General features: G+C 41.3%; 1 protein-coding gene across 9 annotated transcripts in view; it reads left to right on the plus strand.

The window, feature by feature from the left end:
• Positions 1 to 26,963, plus strand: part of Chst7 (carbohydrate sulfotransferase 7) — a 79,825-nt gene that overhangs the window by 17,719 nt on the left and 35,143 nt on the right. For 4 of the 9 annotated variants that reach the window (XR_009588399.1, XR_009588394.1, XR_009588403.1 and 1 more), the window contains 3 exons: positions 2,902 to 2,993; positions 4,501 to 4,572; positions 5,186 to 5,246. The gene's annotated coding sequence lies outside the window, so the exon portion shown is untranslated. Of the gene's footprint in view, positions 1 to 2,901; positions 2,994 to 4,500; positions 5,005 to 5,185; positions 5,247 to 12,057; positions 12,644 to 19,735; positions 21,896 to 26,963 lie in introns of those variants that run through there. The other 5 variants (XR_009588398.1, XR_009588401.1, XR_009588402.1 and 2 more) reach the window with 5 other exon arrangements.

Below are 26,963 nucleotides of genomic sequence, written 5' to 3' on the forward strand. Positions count from 1 at the left end.
ATTTGGCTAAGGCCGAGGATCTGGCTTGCTTCCATGTATGTGGACCTATCTGCATTGCCCACGTGGCATCCTGAGGTTGGCTACCCAGAGGCTATTTAAAGTGGGCTGGCTTTACCCAGGGTCAGATGATTGTTCAAGGTTCCTGAATAAACTGCATTAAAAAAAAAAAAGAAAGAAAGAAACAGACTGGCCATCATAGTTTGGCTCCTGAGTCCAGATTATGGCCCTGACTGGTCAGTTTTTGTTCAGCATTCAATAAACTTCCATCACTCTGAAAAAAAAAAATGGGGCATGGAGTTAAACAGAGAACTCCCTGTAGATGATTGTAGAATGGCAGAGACAGAGAAACACTTAAAGAAATGCTCAACATCCTTAGCCATCAGGGAGATACAAATCAAAATGACCCCGAGATTTCACCTTACACCCATCAGAATGGCTAAGATCAAAAACTCAAGTGACAACACATTCTGGAGAGGATGTGGAGAAAGGGGAACCCTCCTACATTGCTGGTGGGAATGCAAACTTGTACAACCACTTTGGAAATCAATCTGGCGCTTTCTCATACAACTAGGAATAGTGCTTCCTCAAGATCCAGCTATACCACTCCTAGGCAGATATCCAAAAGATGCTCAAGTACACAATAAGGACATTTGCTCAACCATGTTTACAGCAGCTTTATTCGTAATAGCCAGAACCTGGAAACAACCCAGATGTCCCTCAGTTGAGGAATGAATACAGAAATTATGGTACTTTTACACAGTGGAATACTACTCAGCAATTAAAAACGAGGAAATCATGAAATTTGCAGGCAAATGATGGGACCTAGAAATGATCATCCTGAGTGAGGTATCCCAAAAGCAGAAAGATACACATGGTATATACTCACCTATATAGACCTATAAGGTAGGATAAATATACTGAAATCTATACACCTAAAGAAGATAAACAAGAAAGAGGACTCGGGGTAAGATGACCAATCCTCACTTAGAAAGACAAATGGGATGGATATTGGAAGTAGGAGAAAACAAGTAACAGGACAGGAGCCTACAGCACAGGGCCTCTGAAAGACTCTACCTAGCAATGTATCAAAGCAGATATTAAGACTCGTAACCAAACCTTCGACAGAGTGCAGGGAATCATATGAAAGAAGGGAGAGTTAGGAAGACCTGGAGAGGACAGGAGCTCCACAAGGACCAAATATATCAGGGTACAGGGGTCTTTCATGAGACTGTTTCTCCAACCAAGAAACAGTATGGATATAACCTAAAACCCCTGCTCGGATATAGCCCACAGTAGCTCTGTGTCCAAATGGGCTCTCTAATAAGGGGGACATGGACTATTCCTGACATGAACTCAATGGCGAGCTCCTCAATGTACCCCCCCCAAGGGAGGAGCAGATTTGCTCGGCCACAGAAGAAGACATTGCAACCAGGCCTGAAGAGACTTGATAAGCTAGGGTCAGATGGAAGGGGAGGAGGTCCTCGCCTATTAGTGGACTTGGAAAGGGCAGGGAGAAGATGAGGGAGGGAGAGTGGGATTGGGAGGGATTGAGAGAGGGGGCTACGGCTGAGATACAAAGTAAATATCCTATGATTAATATAAAAATAAATAAATTTAAAAAATCTGTAGCTTTGCATGCACTCTAACACTCAAAGCCCAGAGATAATATTATGTACCTGGAATGTGATACATGACAACTGAGTTTGTTAGCCCAGGCTAACTTTGAACTCATGATCCTCCTACTTGAACTTCCTCAATGCTGAAATTACAGGTACTTGTCACCTACCAGGATCCAGTTTGCTGCTAGAGGGACAGAGACACTTCGGCATTTTGCAATGGTGCTTAGGTCTTTACTCCCTATCTCCCTATCTCTCTCACACTGGGAGTGAGACAGCAAGAGAATGGGCTCTGCGTATGGTTCCAGTATTTATGAATAGGGCACCTGTCTTGCTTTAAAGAAATTGAGCTTGCAGGGACATTTAGTCCAGTGACCTGATGGATGGTAGAAACATTGCTTCTGACTTTGAGTTATAGAAATTGGGCTAGACAGTTGAGTTTGTTAATTTTTTGCCAAGAATCTGAAATATTAAGGAAGCTTAAGATTTTTCTAACTTTATGTTCGAAGACAGCTTAGATAATATTTGACCTAAGAATATCTTCTCATTTTAATGTCATCTGAAAATGAAAATAGAAATGAATACGTTTGTTACATAAATCTAGGCTCGCTCTCTCTCTCTCTCTCGCTCTCTCTCTCGCTCTCTCTCTCTCTCTCTCTCTCTCTCTCTCTGTGTGTGTGTGTGTGTGTGTGTCTGTGACAGTCTTTCTCTGTATTGACTTTATCTAAAAATCCAGACAGCATCTTACTGAAAGTTAATGAGCAGAAACATTGGACTGGTGCCAATTGTGGTTCTGACAAAGACTCCAAGAGATGATCAAGTTTGCCTTTCTGCAGAACAGTCACACAACTGTGTTCTTCCAGGAATTTCATAAGGTTTTATATGATGCTTGTTGGATATCAGTCAACCCTTTACTCCCTCCTCACTGTCCAGTTATGGAGATGGTCTGAGGTGTTATGGGATGATTGGTAGAGGTCCTGCACCTGTATTTGGAACATGTTCTTTGGAGAATTTGTAGGGTAGAGACTTTCCTTCAGACCAGATTCCTGAAACCCTGCTTAACAGGATTCTGTTAAAAATGAATGATGGTGATAGGCAAAAGAAGGAGAAATCATGACACACGTCTCTCCTGGAACTTAGATACCATGTGAAGACGGCAGCCTGTTAGAGTCAGGCAGAGGAAGGAAGGTGGCAAAAGAAAAGCTGTTCCTGGTAAGGCCTGGCTCCTTTTATAAACGCATTTTATTTTTTTCTCATTAATTTGCACTTTGTTCTGTTATACCAGGTTATTAGTGCCCTGGGGTGGGATGCATTTGGATTGCCTCCCGAAAATGCGGCCATAGAGAGGAATTTACACCCAGAAAGCTGGACCCAAAGGTAGGTATTTAAGACATACTCAAACACTTATATATAGTAACCTTTTTAAAACATTTTTTTTTTTTTAGCCTATGCACAAGAGAGAACAGAAAAATAAACAGGATTGTGTACACTCGTATTTGTTTGTTTGTTTGTTTATGAGGGTGGTATGTGTGTCACAGTGTGCATGTAGAAGTCAGAGGACAATTTATGGGAGTAAGCTTTCTTCCATCATGCGCATTGTGGGGATCAAACTCAGGCTGTCAGGCTTGGTGGCAAACAACTTTACCCACTGAGCCATCATGCAGCTCCTGATACTTTTAATGCTCTGTATTCCTAAAATATACCAGAGAAGGTTGGTGTTTGCTAATAAGCAAACTTCTCAATAGAGAAGTTGTTAGGATGCTTGTTATTTACCAAACTATTCTTTCTTGGAGCATTTACCTTTGTGGGGAGAACTGTATTTGTTCAATTTCAACAGTGCTTCTTATCTACTGGACCTGAGTCTGAACCATATCTAATCACTACATTCTGATTTTCTCTGAAGAGTAAATTTTTGTTTTCATCATTTATGAGCAAGGAGCAACTTAGTGTAGGTACATAGCTACCTAAGTCTGGGTGTGTCTTTTCATAAGTCTGCCTCGTGGTTCAGACTTCTTAGCCCTTTTCCTGCTAGTAATGTGCCGAACACCTTATACTGGAATCTTCTGGGACCCTTCATCTTCTCACCCTTCAAATACAGAAGGGAAGTTCCAGGGTCTATCTTTGGAACTTCCACTGCCTCCCTTCCCCTCCTCTCTCCTTGCCTCCCATCTCTTTCCTTTGCATCCCCTCCCCTGTTCTCCCTTCTTTTCTCCTTTCCCCTCTCACTCCCTTACTCTCCTTCTTTGTGTAAAAATGCATACACATGAATGTATAGGTATAGGACCCCACACCTGTGTCCATCTGAGTATGGCCACTGGCAATCCAAAGCAGGATTCCAAGTGTCTTCCTGTATTACCATATGGTCCTGAATAGGGTCTCTCACTAGTCTGGCTGGTCAGTGAGCCCTCAAGTCCTGCATGGATCTATCCACCCAGTGCAAGGGTTATGGCAAGCAAACCATGCCTGGTGGGGATTTATACTCAGGGTCTTGCACTTGTGAACCAAGCACTTTTATGGTCCCATCCCTTCTATTGTCTCCCCAGTCCAAGGCTGCATGGCAACAAACTCACTGTACTCCCTATCCATGATATAGTTAATTCTAGATTAATGGAAATGATAAAAAAGAGAAAAGGAGGAAATGACAACTCTAATAAAGTAGATTAAACATGGCATAAGTTGATTTCAGTGATAAGAACTATAAGTTGATTAATGTACTTCTCTATTATCCAATTTGGGAACAGTTTTAGGTTCTGATAGTTGTAATACTATGTGATTTCTTTTGAATTTACCCAACTTATACATTAAGAGGTGTGTATGTATGTGTGTGTTATCTCTGTGAATATACCAGAGAAGGTTGGTGACACACGTCTCTCCTGGAACTTAGATACCATGTGAAGACGGCAGCCTGTTAGAGTCAGGCAGAAGAAGGAAGGTGGCAAAAGAAAAGCTGTTCCTGGTAAGGCCTGGCTCCTTTTATAAACGCATTTTATTTTTTTCTCATTAATTTGCACTTCTGTTATACCAGGTTATTAGTGCCCTGGGGTGGGATGCATTTGGATTGCCTCCCGAAAATGCGGCCATAGAGAGGAATTTACACCCAGAAAGCTGGACCCAAAGGTAGGTATTTAAGACATACTCAAACACTTATATATATGCCAGATAAGAACTTCTTCCACTGAGCTGCAAAACAGCTGGTTTTGTTTTGTCTTTTCAATCACTTTAAAACTTGCTTGCTTGACTTACCTCTGTAGGTCAGACATATGGAGAGGTCAGGATCACACATTCAAGATGTTGCTTGTCAGAGCGGCCAAGGAAAGGAGCTGCCTCCAGGGCCAAGACCAGAGTGGCATCTAGTGGATGATCATGTCCAAATCATAGATGTCTGCTGGTATATCAATATTTTACTGATGTTTAGGCATTGATTAATTTTCTCTGGCCAGGGCAAAGCAACAGTTAAGCTTCCTTGACTGAGCTAGACTTTTTAAGTTTTCTAAAACATCCTTAAAATGTAGTTCATCTATGGCCATGACTTCCTCTCAAAGTCAAACTTGCTTCTCTTTGTTTCACAGCAATATTAAACACATGAGAAAACAGCTTGACTGCCTTGGTCTGTGCTTCATCTGGGACAGGGTGAGTCAGTCTTTCTTCCTGGGGACTGTTAGGGAAGGGCCTGATTACATGGGGCCTTTCCTCTTGTTTGTGTTGGAAGAAGAGAAAGGAACTGACAGGTCACAAGAGGGAAGGCTTAGCACATCCCAGACACAAAAGAATCCTGACTGGGTTATTATTTGCCTGTAAACAAATAATTTTCTATGGGATTAAACTAAGAGAGTTAACTTCTTATTTGACTTCATAATGTACTGTGTTGTGCTGTGTGTGTGGCAAAGGCTTTTCACAAATATTTTTGGCTCACAGTTTAAAAGTATTGGAATCCACATAAAAGTGATTAATATTAGCCCACTGGTCCTTTGGGTGATTAACTGGCCATTTATTTATGTTTTGTTTTGAGTTCAGATTGTTGTGTACACAGCCCACAGTAATTCTGGCACATACAGTCTTTGATGTGTAAATCTTTAAAAAAGTTACATAGCAAAGCCAGTGGGAAATTCCAGATTCAGGAAGGCTTACCAGTGACTACTTGGGAGTCATGCCAACTGTGAAAAAGACCTTCAGAGACCCAAGTCCTGTGTTATGCCCAGATACTAGGCAGTTGACATGAAGCCTGTGAGCAAGGTAAACCTGTTTACCTTTCTAAATAAGAGATCTAGTACCTAGTAGTTCTAACTAGCTAATGAATTGACTAATGAATTAACAGTGTATCTAACTGTTTGCTCTTTAACTGCAAAACTACCATTAACTTAACTTAGTCATCAATGTGATCAGATACCTGTGAAGGATAAATTATAAGCTAAATGAATCTATATACTAATCAAAATGACAGAGATGACTAGTCAGTCCACCACCTAGGCAGTTGTTCCTGGCTCCTGTATTTTCATGGCACCATGAGCAGAGGCAGTCTGACCTTCAGGCATAGAAGATGAGAGACTGTTTCTGTGAAAAAAAGAACATGAGAGACCAACCTCATCTTGCCTTCAGCAATGTGAAACAATGACTCTCCAGGTGTCCAGTTTTGTCCACAGTTTAGGCTGGGCCCTAGTGGTGGTTAGCACATCACAATCCAGGGTTGAAGTGATCTGTTGTTGTGCCTAAATCTTCTCGGAAACCTTGGGGAGCTACTGCCGGGATTTTCGGATTCTCTATCATAACAAAACTTACATACATTAGATGCCATATTCATCAAATCTCTGACAATCTTGAGGGCCAGCATATATGAGTTAATCTTTATCTGTCTTTAGTTAGCTGCCCTAAACTGCCTGTAAAACAGAATGTTATAATCTTTACTTCTGGCACATTCCATAGATATGGAATGTGGATATGGAAATAGATATAGTCTGTTTCAAGTAGGCAAACTTTGTAGTTACCCACCCTAGGCTTAACCTTGAAAACATAAACAAGAGACTAAGAAAAGCACAATCTTGTAACCAACTGCAGTCATTAGCATAATGTATTTGTGAACTAAAATCAAAACAAAACTTTTAATCATAGATACAGTTCATAGAGTGACTGGCAAATCTTGCTGATCCTGACATATTGCATTACTAAGACTGATCAGCAAAAGTTTAAAGGACAAAAGTTGTACTTAGCGCTAAACAGAGAACTGAATACAGCTGGCAGCCCTCAAAAAAGATGGTGCTAAAACCATGGCTCCACTTCATTATCCCTGAACCAGCAACGTATTGCTACAGGCCATGGCGGGCAATTTAAAACATAGCCATCAAATGTCATTGCTGAAGTTGTCCCATGGTGCCCATGGTATAGCACTGTGGAGCATTTACAGTTTTCTGTAACCAAGTTCTAACATTGTAATCAAATAAGTTTTAGAACCAACTGCATAATAGACCAGCATAGAACAATTTAAAAACTGTACTTGGAACTATTAGTATTCTGGCCATACCAAAACTATTGGCCAGAAAGAAAAAGAATTAATCCGTTCATTCAGGAACTGGCAAAAACACAGCCAGCCAGGCACACTTCAAATCAGCCTGATAATCTGAATAGACTTTTATAAACCAGGGCTGAATCACAAATACAGCATGCTGGGAAAATGCAACCCTGAATTCTATGTTCATAAAGACGTTATTATAAAATACCTGATAAACTTTAAAATGCTTCATAGCTGTAAACACATTTTTAAAGGCAATCTGTTTTTGCAATATCAAAATGAAGTACCCTTTTTAGGAGTGAAGTAACAAAGCATAACCATAATTTAAAAAGTCAAAACCATATATTGTCAGTGTAAATAATTCAGTGTCAATACCAATTTAAAATGAGGTTTGTCTTAGTCTAAAAGGAGATAGGATAATAAATAATTCATTACGACTAAGAGGTTATGAAAAATTTTTTTGCCCTATGCCACACCATATGGCAATTTCAAGATGGCGGAGTTACATCACATGGCATAGATGTTACAAACACATAGCACACATATATATGTTCTAAACAAGAGTTTGAATTTAAACTTTAAACAGATACAACAACTGTTAACTTATAACCAAGATATACAGATTATAGTAACCATTTAAGATCAATCAGAAGCAAACATGTCATAATCATACATATATACATTTAAAACAAGCAGACAAAACTTTCCTTACTTTCTTCAGTGTAATTTCAAACACTTTGTTACTTGCGAGCAGTTATTGCCCAGGGTGCCACACACTGCAGCCATCCATTTGTATTTCTCCTTGCCTTTGCCCTCTCAGGCTGACCCCCAAAAGAGAAGCGGCCACCACCACCAGTTTTCCTCTCAGAGGCCAGGTTTGTACACCTATGGCCATTGTTGCAGGCCTGCCTGCCTTCCCAGCAGGCTCTTTCCCACCCAGAGCTAAAGGATAGAGGAGCAGAGCTTGTGGACCATGGCTTGAGCCACCCTGCCAGGGAGGGACCTACAGCTTGTGCTTGAGCCGCCAAGAACCACAGCTCTGTTGACCTAGAACTAAACTCAAGCTTTACCCATAGTTAAAATCAATTCAGGAAGACTCACTGTAAAACAACACAAGGACATTCATGAACAGACACAAATGTTCCTGGGGAAAACCTGGTCAGCCAGAAAATTGTGGTGGTACCTTTTGCTGGATCCAGAACCAAAGAACCAATTTGATAGCTTCCAGACTCTCCCTAAAACCAAAACCAATGAGAACTGAGATTCTCCAGAACCAAAGAACCAATTTGAGAGCATCCAGGCTCTCCTCAAAACTAAAACCAATGAGAACTGAGGTTCTCCCAAAGAGGTGGAAAGAATATCTTCTGCACTTCGGGCTGGGGAATTTACTAGTCAGCTACTCCCAAAGGCCAATTCCAATAACCAAAGAACCAATTTGAGAGCTTCCAGGATCTCCCAAAAGCCAATACCAATGAGAACTGAGGTTCTCCTAAAGAGAACAAGAATGTCTTCTGCACCTCTGGCTGGGGGATGTTCAGCATGCCCTCTAACCCCAAGGGCCAGTTCCAACTCCTTTTGCAAAAGGAAACCAAAACCAAGAAAGTGGACACCAGAAACAAGAACACAGACACAAAGAAACACAAAAACCAGCAGGGTATTTAAGCAGATGCTGGGGCTCATGGCCAAACTTTGGGCAGAGCACAGGGAATCTTATGAAGGAAGGGGGAGATGGAAGGACCTGGAGTGGACAGGAGCTCCACAGGGAGAGCAACAGAGCCAGGATATCTGGACCAAGGGGTCTTTTCTGAGAATGATGCTCCAACCAAGGACCATTCATGGAGATGAACTGGAGCCCCTGCACTGATGTGGCCTGTGGCAGCTTGGTCTCCAAGTGGGTTCCCTGGTTGGAGGAACAGGGGCTGTCTCTGACATGAACTCATTGGCTGACTCTTTGATCACCTCCTCCTGAGGGGGGCAGCCTTATCAGACCACAGAGGAAGACAATGCAGCCATTCATGATGAGACCTGATAGGCTAGGGTCAGATGGAATGGGAGGAGGGTCCCCCCTGTCGGTGGAATAGGGAGGGGCATGGGAGGAAAAGGGGAGGGAAGGTGGGATTGGTGGAGATGGGGGAGGGGCTACATCTGGAATACAGGACGAATGGATTGGGTTTTAAAAAATAATTTATTTGTTATTAATTACAGATTATTCACTTTGTATGCCAGCTGTAGCCCCCTCCCTCATCCCCTGCCACTCCCACCTTTCCTCCCTCATCTCCTTCCCCAAGTCTACTTATAGGGGAGGTCCTGCTGCTCTTCCCTTTGACCCTAGCCTATCAAGTCTCATCAGGACTTCCTGCATTGTCCTCCTCTGTGGCCTGTTAAGGATGCTCCCCTCTCATGGGGAGGTGATCAAAGAGCCAGCCACTGAGTTCATGTCAGAGACAGTCCCTCTTTCCATTACTAGGGAACCTACTTGGAGACTGAGCTGCCATGGGCTACATCTGTGCAGAGGTTCTAGGTTATCTCCATGCATAGTTCTTGGTTGGAGTATCAGTCTCAGAAAAGACCCCTTTGCCCAGATTTATTGGTTTTGTTGCTCTCCTTGTGGAGCTCCTATCTCCTCCAGGTCTTTCTGTCTCCCCCTTCTTTCAAAAGATTCCCTGCACTCTGCCCAAAGATTGGCTACGAGGTTCAGCATCTGCTTTATACCCTGCTGGGTAGAGTCTTTCAGAGGTCATCTGTAGTAGGTTCCTGTCCTGTTTTCTCCCTTTTCCAATATCTGTCCCGTTTGTCTTTCTGAGTGAGGATTGATCTTCTTGTCCCGGGTCCTCCTTCTTGCTTAGCATCTTTAAGTGTACAGGTTTTAGTATGTTTATCCTATATTATATATCTAATATCCACTTAAAAGTGAGTATATACCATGTGTCTGTCTTCCTGCTTCTGGGATACCTCACCCAGGATGACCTTTTCTAGTTCCCACCATTTGCCTGCAAATTTCATGATTTCCTTGTTTTTAACTGCTGAGTAGTATTCTGTTGTAAATACCACAATTGCTGCATCCATTCCTCAGTTGAGGGACATCTGGGGTGTTTCCAGGTTCTGGCTATTATGAATAAAGCTACTATTAACATGGTTGAACAAATGTCCTTGTATACTGTGCCTCTTTTGGATATATGCCTAGGAGTGGTATGGCTGGATCTTGAGGTAGCACTATTCCTAATTGTCTGAGAAAGCACCAGATTGATTTCCAAAGTGGTTGTACTAGTTTACATTCCCACCAGCAATGGAGGAGGGTTCCCCTTCCTTCACATCCTCTCCAGCATGTATTGTCACTTGAGTTTTGATCTTAGTCTGATAGGTGTAAGGTAAAATCTCAGGGTTGTTTTGATTTGCATTTCCCTGATGACTAAGGTCATTGAGCATTTCTTTAAGTGTTTCTCTGCCACTTGCTATTCCTCTATTGAGAAATCTCTGTTTAGCTCTGCACCCCCCCTTTTTTTTTAAATTAGATTACTTGATTTGTTGCTTTTTAACTTTTAGTTCTTTATATATTCTAGATATTAGCCCTCTGTCAAATACAGTGTTGGTGAAGATCCTTTCCCAGTCTGTAGGCTGTCATTTTGTTCTGATGACAATGTCCTTTGCTTTAAGAAGCTTTTCACTTTTATGAGGTCCCATTTATTGATTGTTGATCTTAAAGCCTGTGCTGTTGATGTTCTGTTCAGGAAGTTGTCTCTTGTGCCAATGAGTTCAAGGCTGTTCCCCACTTTTTCTTCTAACAGATTTAGTCTGTCTTGTTTTATGTTGAGGTCTTTGTTCCACTTGGATTGTAGTTTTGTTGAGGGTGATAAATACGGATCTATTTGCATTTTTCTACATGTAGACATCCAGGTAGACCAGCACCATTTGCTGAAGATGCTGTCTTTTTCCATTGAATGGTTTTGGCTTCTCTGTAAAAAATCAAGTATCTATAAGTATGTGGGTTTATTTCTGGGTCTTCTGTTCAATTCCATTGATCCACCATTCTGTTTCTATGCCAGTACTGTGCAATTTTTATTACTATTTCTCTGTACTACAGCTTGAGATCAGGGATGGAGATACCTCCAGACGATCTGTTGTTGTACAGGATTGTTTTAGCAATTCTGTTTTTTTTTTCATAAGAAATTGAGAATTGTTCTTTCACATTCTGTAAAGAACTGTTTTGGTATTTTGATGGGAATTGCATTGAATCTGTAGATTGCTTTTGGCAGGATGGCCATTTTCAGTATGTTAATCCTACTGATCCATGAGCATGGGAGATCTTTCTACCTTGTGATATCTTCTTCAATTTCTTTCTTCAGGGATTTGAAGATTATTTTCAAACAGGTCTTTCACTTGCTTGGTTAGAGTCACACCAAGGTACTTTATGTTATTAGTGGCTATTGTGAAGGGTGTTGTTTCCCTAATTTCTTTCTCGGCCCTGTTGTCTTTCATATAAGGAGGGCTACTGAATTTTTGGAGTTAATTTTGTATCCAGCCACTTTGCTGAAGGTGTTTATCAGCTGAAGGAGTTCTCTGGTTGAATTTTTGGGGTTACTCATGTATACTTTCATATCACCTGCAAATAGTAATACTTTGACTTTTTTCTTTCCAATTGTTATCCCCTGATCTCCTTTAGTTGTCTTATTGCTCTAGCTAGGACTTCAAGTACTATGTTGAAGAGATACAGAGAGAGTGAGCAGCCTTGCCTTGTCTCTGATTTTAATGGGATTGATTTAAGTTTCTTTCAGTTTAGTTTGATGTTAGCTATAGGCTTGCTGTATATTGTCTTTACTATGTTTAGGTATGTGCCTTGTGTCCCTGATTTCTCTAAGACTTTAACATGAATGGGTGTTGAATTTTGTCAAATGCTTTTTTGGTATCTAAGGAGATGATCATGTGGTTTTTCTCTTTCAGTTTGTTTATATGGTGGATTACATTGATGGATTTCCATATATTGAACCACTCCTGCATTCATTGGATGAAGCATACTTGGTCATGGTGGATGATATCTTTTATGTGTTCTTGTATTCAGTTTGCAAGTATTTATTGAATATCTTTGCATCTGTTATGCCCAGTTCATGAGACCCTCAAAGACCACAAGGAATTGAGTCGCTGCAAATACGTGAAGGTTTATTGTGTACATGTTTGAACACGGGTTGTAACCTTCCTATGGAATCAGGAGAGGAATGTGGTCCCACAGTCTAGGGGAACAAGGTTTTTAAAGGGCAAAACCACAAGCAGGGACTTATATGCTTTGGCGTTACATGATTGGGTAAGGAAAATTGACTTTTAAAATGATTGGTTTACTTTAGGCATCAAAACCATACACGGTTTTGGCCTGGCCATCTGGGCCGGTTTCCTAACAACTATATCTCTAGTGGGCAAGGAAAGAATGCAGTAAGGCTGGCTCCCCCTCCCCCCCAACAGGCAACTGGACAGGTCTCCACCTGGCTAGCCTTCATTCAGGCTTGTGCTTTAAACTTTAAACCAATACCCAAAATTCCTTGGTCTCTCATTCCCTCCTTCCCATGATCATTTGAAGACCCAATCTTGGGTCTTCCATATATGATCCCTGGAGTCCTCCAGATTTACCTTTCCATAATAGGATCTGAATACTGTTACTGTATTGCTGCCAAACATTTCTTCATGAAAACCATCAAGTGATTTAAAATATAAGGCCCAAAGGTAAAAACTCAAAATGAGTAAGGGTCCCATCAGGGTGGGTATAGGGGTAGTAAACCATCCTCTGGAATCTTTTCTCTCTAGGGTCTCTCCAGACTTTTTGTCATTTTTACTAATGATTTCCAAATCATTCCTGACTCATTTACATAAAAACAACATCTCTTTCCAAGGGCTGTGTATACCTGTCCTGCTGTAAAAAAACAACAGATCTAAGCCCCTTCTGTTTTGCAACAGTACTTCTGCCAGGGAATCAACGTTTTCTAAATGGGTGATTGAGTTCTCAAGGCATTGAATATCTTTATCAATATCTGCCTTTAAGCTGTTATAATTCTGGCTTATTATATCCAGTGCTGCAATACCAGTTCCTACACCAGCTAAGCAGATCCCCAAGATAATAGGTAATGTCAGGGAGCCTCCTTTGACCTAATATTTCAGCCTGTTAGGTGTGATTTTGGGCCAGATATCTCTTCTTCTGAAACTGCATCAGTGCTGACAATAGGACTATTGGCATCAGGGGTTAAGAAGGCTGAAATGCCAGCCAAAGGCTGGGCAATGGGGCAGTCCTCAGAAGTGTCTGGTTAGCTGATCCAACTGAAGAGACGGGGCAATCATGTCAGCTTCCAGCAAGTCCAGATTTCAGTTTGCAATCCATTGCTGATCCTGGAATAGATGCAACCAGGTGAAAATCTGCTGAGAAAAATTCAGACTAGAGACAGAAGTTAAAATTTGTCTAGTAAATGGGAAAAGTGAGGAATCCCAAGACCAAGGAAAAAACTCATCTGGGGTCCGTTTGAACTACACCAGATCCAAGCCTCATGACTTTTTGATTTCCTGAAACTTATATGAATTTTTAATTTACAAAAGGAAATATATATATATATATATATATATATATATATATATACTCAGAAAAGTAACATGTCAGCAAATCTAATATACACAACATTCTGTGAGTAACAGGTAAAACTGCATCCAATGGTATCAGTTTTTCTTAGCTGTCTGTTTTGTAACCTTTATAAACAATTTAAGTGTGTCCATGGTCTGAAACTCTTAACACTTTTCCTGTGGGCACACTAATGGAGTTATGCTACTTTTTGTACACTCAGCATCTACTTTTAGCCCCCACCTCCATGTCACACTGGAAGGTTAGGCAAAAATACATTAATGCCTTTATTGCTAAACCCTGGATGCTTGGGCTTTCCTTAACTAAGCAACTAGGAGGAATAGATTTAAGATATTCCTAAATCCTGTGTCAAAGTTTACCTCAGAAATGGCAGATATTAAGAATACCATAGTAAAAGTATGGCTTTTGGGTCAGATATACACTTTAGACAGATGTTTTTAGGGTGATGAGTTGTACCTCTAAGTCTATCTCCAGAAGACAACCAAGAGGAAATTAAAATCTCAAGCTTGTGACTGGATAATAAGCAGTGAGTGCTCCATCAGCTTATCAGAACTCTGTTGATCAATGTAAAAACTTTGAACTTCTGAAATCTTATAACAGCATAAACACAACAATAGCAGAGAGGAGGGAGAAATCTGAAATATCTCCCATTTTTAATATGCCTTAAATCACTTTCTTATATTATTATAACTCACATTCCCATACCTTAAAATAACTACTTAGACGCTCCAATCTTTTTTGCATTTACCAACTTGGAAACACTTTCCCAGACCATCAAACAACACTCTCTAGATTCTCATAACCTAATCTCCTATATCCTCAGACCCTACATAAACTCCATATCTTTCTATCCAGCTATTCACCATAAAACACAGGCAACTAACACGAAGCCTGGATACATCTGTTTCTGGTTTCTGGAGTATATTTCAGGAAGATGAGAGAGGTCCACCGTTTCAAGAGTGGATGTTGGTGTTTTAGTTGTAGCTAAGGGAGGAAGGTTGCAGGCGCATATGCGTAAGCATGGGCGTGATCGTGGAAGTGTACCTTGAAGGACAGGGTGCTAAAGCATGTAGATGCCTGGAAGGGTGGAGCTTAAGCACAGGAGGAGTGCTTGTGCTGTTCATGGGTGCAATGCACATGTGCAAATGCTCTGATTGCCTCAGTGGCCTACAGGCCTGTCCTACTGTCCACCTGGTATTCAGATCTATCTGGGATCCAGGAATTGTTTGCCTGGACTCCACTGGTAGACTCACAGAACAGGGACTTCAATGTTGAGAATGTTGTCCTAAGGATCCCTATGTTGCTCACAGTTGGGGCATGGGTGGGAGGTATCTGATGTCTGGCTGCTAGCATAAAGGGACCCTAGATCTGGGGCTCTGCATGCACTCACTTGAAGGTCACTCCTAATTAGCCTTTCTTAATTGGAAAGCAGAGGGTATCTCCTGTTCTCTACTCTCAGATTTGGGCCCACAGGGGCAAATGAGAATTCAGGAGACCCATCATCTCTGTGGTGTCCACTGTTTGGCCACTGGGCAGGGAGACCCTTACTTGGGGCAGCCGCTTCTGCCGTCTCAGTCACCAAGCAAGGAGGCTTGTGCTTGGGGCAACCACTGCTTCATCTGTCAAGCAGGCAGTCCTGTGCTTGGGAAATGGGAAGTGCAGGGGGGTTGAATATTCGCTACTCTCAGTTCCTGGAGACATACGTGGGTGACCTGGATCCAAACTGTCCCAGCTCATGGGTTGTCCCCTCTTGTCCAGGAAGCCTCAATGTCGATGTTCCGGCTTTAGCTGCCTCTCCACTCACCATTTTCAGAGTTTTGTATCCTGTGTCCCTCGGACATAGTGCACACTGGTTGCTGCCGTCTTGGACTCCTCTGCATGAATGGATTGTAATAAATTTTTTAAAAAGTACTGTGAGCCAGAAAAAAAAAATCAAAACATAAAACAATATCTCTGAGACAGACATGGACAGACACAAAGTGCTCACTTACCAGCTGGTGTTCAGCTTCACATGCCAGGGAGTCCTCAGGGATCCTGGTCGAGCCCCCAAATGTTATGCCCACATCATAGGGTTCCCAAAGACCACAAGGATCTGGACAATCTATGCAAGAGCAGAGAGCTTTATTTGGGTTTAAGCTCAGTCTCTCCATCATCACCAATGTACTGGATCAGAGAGGAGTCCTGAGAAGCTGTATGGCAGCATTTTTATTGGGGTTTGAGCAAGAGTCAGGAATTCACAGCTTAGCATGATTGGATGACATTCAGCAAGGGCAAGCTTGTTACAAAGTGATTGCTAACTGACATAACTAAGGTTGAGTGAGCTATCTATAGACTTCAGGAATGTTAGGTCTTTTCTGAGCCATGAATGTTCTATTACAAGTTCAGTGGGCTGCCCAGCACAGATGCCCCACCCTGAGATAAAATGTCTTCCCATTCTTGTGGTTAGGCTTAGGCTGTTCCTTGGGTAGGGAACCCTATGGCAACCCATGGCCTACCTCCTGGGACGGATGACTTTTTTTGGGGGGGAAGGGGTCAGGTCTGGTCCTCTCACATTACTCAAGAAGATGCCCTACCAACTTGCCTACAAACCAGTCTAACAGATGAAATTTTTCGATGGAGTCTCCCTCTTCCTAGATAACTCTAGTTTGTGTCAGGTTGACAAAAAACAGCACAAGAAACACGAGAGTAAGAAAGACATATTAAGGAGGGGGTGGGAAGCGAGGTTAATAGGATATGTGCATCCTGACAACAGAAGGGAAACTGTTAAACAAAGGAAGTAACGACAAGAAAATCACTGTAGTTGCCATAAAACTAGTTTTTTTGAATGGTAGGCCATGAGAATATACCTTAAAAGTTAGTTTAAAAACATATTTATGAAGAGGAAATCATGAAATTTGCAGGCAAATGGTGGGATCTGGAAAAGATCATCCTGAGTGAGGTATCCCAAAAGCAGAAAGACACACATAGTATATACTCACTTATATAGACATATAAGATAGGATAAACATACTAAAATCTGTACATCTAAAGAAGATAAACAAGAAACAGGACCCAGGGTAAGAGGATCAATCCTCACTTAGAAAGACAAATGGGATGGACATTGGATGTAGGAGAAAAACAAGTAACAGGACAGGAGCCTACCACAGAGGGCCTCTGAAAGACTCTACCTAGCAGTATATCAAAGTAGATTAAAACTCATTACCAAACCTTTGGCAGAGTGCAGGGAATCATAAGAAAAAAGGGGGAGTTAATATGACCTGGAGAAGACAGGAGCTCCACAAGGACCAAATATATCTGGACACAGGGGTCTTTTATGAGATTGTTTCTCCAAACAAGGACCATGTATGGATATAACCTAGAACCTCTGCTCGGATGTAGCCCTTGGTAGCTCACTATCCAAGTGGGTACCCTATTAAGGGGAACAGGCACTATTTCTGACATGAACTCAATGGCTGACTCTTTGACATACCCCCCCAAGGGAAGAACAGCCCTGCCAGGTCACAAAGGAGGACTTTGCAGCCAGTCCTGAAGATACCTGATAAACCAGGGTCAGATGAAAGGGGAGAGGAGGTCCTCCCCTGTCAATGGACTTGGAAAGTGGCATGGAGGAGATGAGGGAGGGAGGATGGGATTGGGAGGGAATGAGGGAGTGGGATACAGCAGGGATACAAAGTTAATAAACTGTAACTAATATTAAAAAATAAAAATGGAAAAAAACATATTTATAACAGGAAAGCATGATGAGTTCCATATCCATGTCTCCAACATTGGCTTGTTTTTCTAAACTCTAATCACAGATTCCCAGTTGCTTACTACATTTCAATGCTTGGAAATCTGATTGCCACAACTCAAATTTTTGTCTAAGAACTAAACAAAAATATTTCATTATATGTATGTATCACAACTAATGTAGTGTGTATTAATACTCACTTAATATGGGTACTAATATATTGATTAATTGATTAATTAATATCTTTATTAATTATGTATTAGTTCTGTGCTGACAATATGCTTCTGTCACTTTCTTTCTTCACTTGACCAATTTCTAGAGTCTTGTTTTTGTTTTGTTTTGCTATCAGGTTCATTATATTATACAAGAGGAGAGTATGTGTGTGTTTACGTGTATATTTATGCATGTGTATGCCAAAGGATACCCTCGGTGTCATTCGCCAGAGTCAGGCCACCTTTTTTTTTTTGACAAAGGCTGCCCCTAGCCTAAAACATACCATAGGCTGTGTTCAATAAACTTTCATTGATTAAACAATATCTCTCATAATACCACTTATGGCTGGAACTGGCCATAGGCCAGGCCATGCTCTGAATATCTCTATCTCCCCAGTGCTGGGATTTGTTAAGCTCAGCTCTAAGCTATTCTAGAAGTCTCACTTAGGTAGTAGCTGATTTTATTTTCTAATTCTTCCAAATTAAGTGCTAAGTGAAAGGAACCAAAAAGGAAGAATGAGTGACCTCTAGAAAGCTAAAATGTTTTGAAGGGCACTTTAAATCTAAATTGCTCATTAAAGAAAGCAGAATACTGAGGACTGTTTGTCTGTGTGATCTTATAACTCATTAGCAGCTTAACTGTTGTGATTGTCTTGCAACAAACAAAAGTTCCACCCACTAGAATCTAGAGTGTAGATAATGTGGACTTAAAATAGCCTTTCACACAGTCAAGTTGAATTGCACCTCTTTGCTTTACCCATCAGATGGAGACATTTTATAACACATGGAGAAATTGTTCAAGTGAATCTAAAGACCTAAAATAGAAATTGAATTGATTTTCTTTCTCTCTTACCAACATCTTGAAATCATTTACAAAATGGCGTTGATTGAGAAATATAAAAAAAAATATATAGAACAATTATAAAAAGCAGTAGAAAATTGCAACTTTCTTCCATTCCTGGTTTGCATAGGGTTTTTGTCAGATATTTTCTCATTTAACATCAGATCACATACATCTGCTTACTTACTTCAAAAATAGAAGAACAAGGACGTATAAAACTGGACAAGTTTATCTTTCAGTAATTGCTCCCTCTGTTTTCTTCTCACTACTTTCTTCAGCAAAGTGTCCTCGCTCTTCTTTGTCTTCCTCATTAGTTCTTCAGAATTTAATACTTGCCCTGCCCCGTGTAAATGTTCACTTCCTGCAATTTCAGTTACACACAGTCAACCAGTGTCCAAAAAATGTTGGCTAGAAAAAAATCATAGGTAAACATGACTCCTAGATTGCATTATGTTCTATGTGCTATGATTAAACCAGTCTTGCTGCTCAGTCATACCCTACAAACAAATCATCCTTGGTCAAGTGTATTCATAACTGGCTGCCCTACCTGCCAGCAACTCTCTACTTGGTTATCAGTTCACAGTGCTTTGTTACTTGGCTACAAAGGACAAAAATAGTAATGCTGGCAGTTCAGCCATACCAAAAAGAAACTACTGGGGTTGGAGAGCAGCACTGACTGCTGTTCCAGAGGACATGGGTTCAGTTCCCAGCAACCATATGGCAGTTCACAACTGTCTGTAACTCCTGTTCCAGGGGATCGGACACTCTCACACATACATGCAGTCAAAACACCAATGTACATAAAATAACAATAAATAAATTTTAAAAGAAACTACTAGACATATTTTGCTTATATGAAAAGGAGAAAATTATTTACTAAAAGACAGGAAATATTTTATACTGAGGTTGCTAAGATGTATGGCACCATAAGATGTTTTGAGACTAAACATAGTTTGTCGGGGGTAGGGTGGTGGTGGTGAATGAACACACATGAAGCAGAGGAGGACATCTGATGTCCTGTTCTGTCACTTTCCAACTTACTCATTTTGAGACAAGGTCTCTCACTGAACCTGGAGCTAAGGTGGCAGGCAGCAAGCTCCACAAAGGCTTTTCCCCACAGCTCTACAGGACCATGCCGAACATTTTAAATATTTTTTATTTTATTGTATGAGTGTTTTATGTGCTTGTATGTCTATGCTCCAAGTTCATGCTTTTTGCTGCAGATGTTAGAAGGGGATGAGGAATTTCCTCGAACTGGAGTTAACAGATGGTGTGAGTTGTAATATGGATGTATGGAATTGAACCCAGATCCTCTGGAAGAGCAGCCAGTACTCTTGAGTCGTGTCTCCAGTCCCCTGCTTCTGTTTTGTAACATGGATGCTGGAATATGAACTCAGATCCTCATGCTTCTGCAGGAAACACTCTTACTCACTAAGCCATGTTTCAAGCCAACACACATAACTTTTATTAAAATATATTTGTTGTAGCTCAGTAGTTAGGAGTATTTATTGCTTTTCTAGAACACTGGGATTCAACCCATAGAACACACAAGTCATCTCATAAGTGGCTGTAACTCCAGTCTCAGAAGACCTGATGTTGTCTTCTGACCCCTTGGGCACAGGCATGCATGTAATGCACATATGTACATTCATGCAAAATACTCAAAATGAATCACTGATTATATCAAAGCAATTTTATCTGTGGATTTTTAAATCTGTATGGAATAACACAGGCTGAGACATGAGTAGAAATAATTTCATGCAGAGTGAATAACTTGAGCTGAGATTTAAAACCATCTTGCATTTTTTTTTGGAAGCCACCATACTCTAGCTATAACACACAGAGTTAAAAACACTATGTGCCAACAAAGCCAAAGGATGTAGGATGGAGATGTGGTGAGAAGTGAGACAGTAGAGGCACACTGGAGCCAGACTGTGGTAACCCTTAGCACTAAGAAATAAGGACAGCACTGCAAAGCTATACCATTTTCATGTCAACTTAAAAGCCTCCTATGCAACTGTGGAGCCTGTAGAAGACAGAAGCAGAAAGATTATGGCTCAGTAGTTTAGAGCACTCATTGCTCTTACAGAGGACCTGTGTTCAATTACATATATATGATGCTCACAACCATCTGTAACTCAGAACTCCAATTCTAGAGAATTTGATTGATGTGTTTTTCTGACCTTTAGGATCACCAGGCATGTACACACAGTATACATACAAAACATTTATACACTAAAGTAGAAAAGATAAATCTAAAAATATTTGTAAAAGGAGATGTTGGATGCTTTTCTGGTGTCCCATATCTGTAATATTGGGAAATTGAGGCGGGAAGATGGTTACAAGTTGAAGACTAGACTGGGCTATGTAGTAAAACAAACAAAAAGTGAGATAAAGGATGACACAAAGTACAGACTCAGTGTGGTTTGTAGTGTCTTAGGAAGGGAAGCATTAAGGATGAGAACCTGTAAGAAATATTAGGGGAGCTGGGCCTATGGAACACTACATAATAGGAACAACGTAGCTGGGGACCTGGTGACTCTTTGGCACGATACCTGGCAGTTGCCAGGACAGTAAGACCTGGGCACGCCCATTATGTTCAACCAAAAAACACGAAGGGCAGCTGCCACCCTCGAAGCTCTGGAGGAGATGAAAAGTTCATATGAACAAAACAAGTCTGAATGAAACAAAGCCAACTGGATGAGATAATTTAGTACCAACCAGCAAATTTTTGCATTTGTCTTTGTGAATAAATGGACTCTGCACGACAGCATTCTGCTCTCTGCACTAAGACAGATTGTTTTGAATTAGAGCAATCAGATGGGAATTTGGCAGCATCCTGCCAAATGCTTTACAGTTCTACAGATATAGAAATAGAGTGGTTCAGAGGTTGGACATCAGAAGAAGAAGAAAACAGGAAACAACCTAGGAACCTGCCACAGAGGGCCTCCGAAAACCTCTGCCCTGCAGACTATCAAAGCAGATGCTGAGAGTTATGGCCAACTGTTGGACAGAGTGCATGGAATCTTATGTAAGAAGTGGGAAATAGTAAGAGCTGGAGAGGACGAGAACCACAGAAGGAGAGCAACAGAACCAGAAAATTTGAACACAGGGAACTTCCCAGAGACTCATACTCCAACCAAGGACTATTCATGGAGATAACCTAGAACCCCTCCCCTGCACAGATGTAGCACATGACAGTTCAGTGTCCAAGTGGGTTACATAGTAATGGGAAGAGGGACTGCCTCTGACATAATCTGATAGGCTTGCTCTTTGATCACCTCCCCCTGAGGGGGGAGCAGACTTACTAGGCCACAGAAGATGACAATGCAGCTACTCCTGATGTGAACTGATAGACTAAGATCAGAAGGAAGGAGAGGAGGACCTCCCCTATCAGTGGACTTGGGGAGGGGCATGCATGAAGAAGGGGGAGGGGAGGGAGGGTGGGATCGGGAGGAGAAGAGGGAAGGGCTTATGGGGGGATACAAAGTGAATAAAGTGTAATTAATAATAAAAAAATTATTTTGCTGATACACGAGGCCACCAGGAGGAGACAGAGGAAAAGTAGTGTCTAAAAGACTGTCAGTGTGGAAAATTCTCAAAAGTTAAAAATAAATTTACTATATCACCCAGCTACATCCAAAGGACTCAGCATCCAACTCCACATAAACTTGCTTTGCATGTTCACTGCTATTCTATTCACAATAGCCAGGAAATGGAAACAACCTAAATGTCCTTTAACCAACAAATGGATAATGAAAATGTGGGACATATACAGTGTGGAATACTAGTCAGCTTAAAAAAGAATGAAGTCATGAACTTTGCAGAGAAATGGATGGAATTAGAAAAGGCCATACTGAGTGAGGTAACCCAGACCCAGAAAAACAAATGTCTCATGTTATCTCTTATTGAAAGCTCCTAGATCCAAATTTTCAAATGTGAGTACACACCCAGAAGTAACTGCAGAAACATGGAAATGGGACCATTGCCAGGATTTGGATGGGAGTAGGGGAAATGGAAAAGGAAAAGGGGTATAATTATACATATATCATTTAATGACTTTTTCTCATCTGAGCTTATTATGCTCCCCCCAAGAGCCAAAGACAACCTAACAAAAACCCCAGTATCAGTTCTCTTTAAAGCTGTTGGCCAAAGGTGTCAGGGAGGTGTATGTTTTATACAGCCTATTGTTATTATTGTTCTTGGTTGCTCCCTCACCCAGAGGTAGAAGGTTAAGTCCCTATTGCTGAAGACATCCTGTCCTTCAGAAATAAGGCCAGCAAACCAGTGAACTGGAACTGACCTGAATGCCCCCTCCCTGAAGACCAGCTTTCATGACACTAGAAGACACCATGCAAGCGTCCAAAGGAGGAAGGCAACCAACAGTCCTACAAAGATATGATACCTATGAACCATGTAAATGACCAGCATTCCTCAGTAACCTTAGGGGTGGAACAGTGACATTCATACTTTGACAGTAATCAACAGCTCTCTAGTTGGACTTAAGACTCTTTTAACAAGAGGCAAAATGTGCCTCATACTGGAATCTTAACTGACTACTTAGTGCTAGTGAAGTCATGAATATTGGAGGAGAACCTACTGTACCAAGACCTCAGACTTGAACACAGCTGACTCCATGATAAAAAGTACAATTCAGGCCATAAAACTAAGCACATTGACAGCACCACCTGCCAAAACTAGGAGCTAGTCCATCAAAGTCCATATAGTTTGGAGAAAGTCTCTGAATTTACTAACTTTGCTTCTTGGCTTCTGTAGGTCTGTTTGTGGGTAACTTATTGTTAACTGCAGTATGTCAACCAGGTGGTGGTTTTTGTGCTTAAAAGCTCGCCCCAAGAAAGGACCGTGGCTACACTGGGATCCCAAACATCTAGTGTAGTCACCATCTGGCTAATACTTACTTTCTATTGGCTTTAACATGTTCAAGTAGTCTTCTCTGGTATATACTCCACAATACCAAGCCACTACTTTACCAAACCAACATGGTCCCTAATAACAATTTAAAGATATGTTGTTATATCCACAGATAAGTGTAATCTTCCCCCCCCCCCCGCTCAATCCCCATTCAGAAAGGCTAAGAGGATGGATGGTCATTGGAAGAAGGAGAAAACAGGGAACAGGACAGGAGCCTGCCATACAGGGCCTCTGAAAGGCTATACCCTGCAGGGTATCCAAGCAGATGCTGAGACTTATGGCCAACCTTTGGGTAGAGTGCAGAGAACCTTATGAAAGAAGTGGGAATTAGTAAGACCTGGAGAGGACAGGAGCTCCACAAGGAGAGCAACAGAACCAAGAAATCTGGCCACAGGGGTCTTTTCTGAGACTGATAATCCAACCAAGAACCATTCATGGAAATGGCCTGGAACCCCTGCTCAGATGTAGCCCATGGCAGTTCAGTGTTCAAGTGGGTTCCCTAGTAATGGGAACAGGGACTGTATCTGCCATGAACTGATTGGCCTGCTCTTTGATCACTCCCCCTCCCCCCCCCCCCGGTGAGGTGGAACAGCCTTACTAGGCCACAGAAGAAGACAATGCAGACATTCCTGATGAGGCCTGATAGACTAGGATCAGAAGGAAGAGGAGGAAGACCTCCCCTATCAGTGGACTGGGAGAGGGGCATGAGTGGAAAAGGGGGAAGGAGGGTGGGATTGGGAGGGGAGGAGGAAGGGAGCTAAAGGGGGATACAAAGTGAATAAATTGTAATTAATAAAAATTAAAATAAAAATAAAAAAGAACTACTGGAGATATCCCTGGCTTCAATACTCCATAGCAATAGTAATCAAAACTTCATGGTTTTGGCATAGAACCAGATTTATTGATCAATGGAATTGAATTTAAGACCCAGAAATAAACCCACACACCTATGAACACTTGATTTTTGACAAAGAAGGCAAAACCATAAAATGGAAAAAAGACAGCATCTTCAACAAGTGGTGCTAGTCCAAGTGGATTCTACATGTAGAAAAATGCAAATACATTCATATTTATCACCCTGCATAATCAAATGGATCAAAGACCTCAATATAAAACCAGATGCACTAAACCCACTAGAAGATAAAATAAATTTTTCTTTCCTTAATTTGTTACAGTGATGAGAAAGCAAACCAAATGCAGTATCTTATCTTATTAACTGTCTGCCTAATTTGAGGTACAGTGATGTACTTCTAACAACTATGAATTTTACATACAGCTATAGTCACTCTATGGGTGTAGTTGAACCTAGGGCCTTACACATCCTTGTCCCAGGTAAGTGCTCTGCCCACTGAGTTCAAATGCTTCTTTCACTCTCACACTTTGGGACAGGGACTCCATTCAAGTTGGACTTGAACTTACTATGTATTCCAGGCAGGCCTTGAACTTGAGGTCCTCCTGCCTCAACATCCCAAGTAACTAGAATTACAGGTCTGTACTACCATGCTTGGCTTGAGAGAGGTTTTATTAAAAGGTTAAGCTTAATTCTGGAGTTCGTTCTGTTACACAGATCTATGAGTCAACCCTTTCATAAATCCCCTGATATTTTGATTGGTATATTAAGTCTCAAAACTAAGTATTAAGTGTTGTATTAGTTAGGAATCTCTAGAGGAACAAATCTGGAAATGCTGGTTCTGATATCAGCGAAGGAATCAGCAGTAGCAACAACAGGGGAAATAAACTTTCAATAGGAAAGGTCAAGTGAGCAAAAATGAATAACCATCATTTTTCCATGCCTGTGGTTTTCCTCCTCCCTAGGGAGCTGTTGGCCACTAGCCCACAAAGGCAGAAGGAGCAGGAGAGATGCAAGGCTTGGAAAGTTGTGAGAACAATGGAGAATGACCACTCCAGGAACTACTTCAGGGAGATAGTTTAATCCAAGAGAACACCCCTTGGGGAGTGGGTGGGGAGCTCCCAGGGTAGGTGTACTTAGTTGGTTAGAATTAGGCACTTCAAAGGTGTTTGATTTGCATTAAACAGCACGCTTCTATCATATGAACAGGAACACAGTACCTAATTATACTATAGATGCAGAGAGGGGAGAGCTAGCAGGGAACTGTGTCAAAGGCTGTATATCAGAAGTGGTTAGGGCATCTAAGTCTAACAACTGTCTCCAGATAAAGTCAGGCAGAGAATAGGAGGCCTTGCAGGGAGAGGAAGTCCTGCACCTTAAGGCCAAGCTCAGAATATCTACCCAGACTAGGAAGCCATCAACCTCAAACAGCAGGGTCCTTACAATACATGCCCACCTTTGGGGGTTGGTCTTTTCACTTCAATTAAGGCAATCAAAAAAATACCCCACAATCTTGCTCTGCCTGGGATAGATAATCCTCAATTTACATTCTCTGCTTAGGTGATTCTACATTGAAATTTAAAACTAATCATCACAGTGCTGGAGTGGTTAAGAGCTGATACTGTGCTTGCAAAGAACCTGAGTTTGATTCCCAGTACCCTCATTGCTGGCTTACAAGTCTGTAACTCCAGTTCCAGGGGAATCTTTGGTCTTATAACTTTGTTTTTCTACCTTTAAAAAGATTTATCTTATTTTTAATTATATGTATGTGTTTGGAAGGGGTATGTGCACATGAGTGTAGTTCCCTGTAAAGTCTTGAAGAGGGTATCAGATCCCCTGTAGCTAGAGTTACAGGCCGTTGTGATATGGTAAGTGTGGGTGCTGTTAACAAAACTCAGGTACTAAGAAAGAGTAGTGTGTATTCTTAACCACTAAGCAATCTCTACAAGTTCTTTATTTTTATTTTCAATTTCAGTAGATTCATTTGCTTGTCCATGTGGCTTTTACAGCCACTATCAGTTCATATCTACAAAAATGCTTGCCTAATCTGAAATGCAATTGTGTGGAATCTATAGATAAACTTGCAGAGTACTGGCATCACATCAGTTTTGAGACTACCAAACCATGAGCACAGTTGTCCTTTGACATCTACATGTGGATTAGGTCTAAAATCACCAATGAATACTCAAATCTGCAGATATTCAAATCTCATGTAAAATAGCATAATGTGCACATATAACTGTTGGAATAATGTTCTTGCGGAATGTATACAATTTACCCTTGTTCATTCAAATGTTGATTTCTCTACCCCACTATCTGGTTTCAATCCGGACATTGCATTGTGATGTTTATTCAGACATCACATGTCTCAAGTTTGTATAAACATGCCACCATTTGTTCTCTGTAATTTCAATAAAACAACCATCCAGCGCTGAGCAGTGGAGAGAATAGGGTGAGACATCCTGGTCCGGAGGGGAGGAGAAGGAAGTGAGAAGGAATAGGAGAGGAAAGATCAGCAGGACAGGACTTAGAATCATGAGGAGAGATGAACCGTACCTAAGATATGAAAAGCAAGTATGATGTGGGAAATCTGAATGGGCTTGGAGGTTTAGGATGGAGTAACTATTGCCCAGCCTTGCGCTTTAGGTTAATTAAATAAACCCTAGTCT

The sequence above is a fragment of the Meriones unguiculatus genome, chromosome X (genome assembly GCF_030254825.1).
Source record: "Meriones unguiculatus strain TT.TT164.6M chromosome X, Bangor_MerUng_6.1, whole genome shotgun sequence".
In the NCBI taxonomy this organism is placed as follows: Eukaryota; Metazoa; Chordata; class Mammalia; order Rodentia; family Muridae; genus Meriones; species Meriones unguiculatus.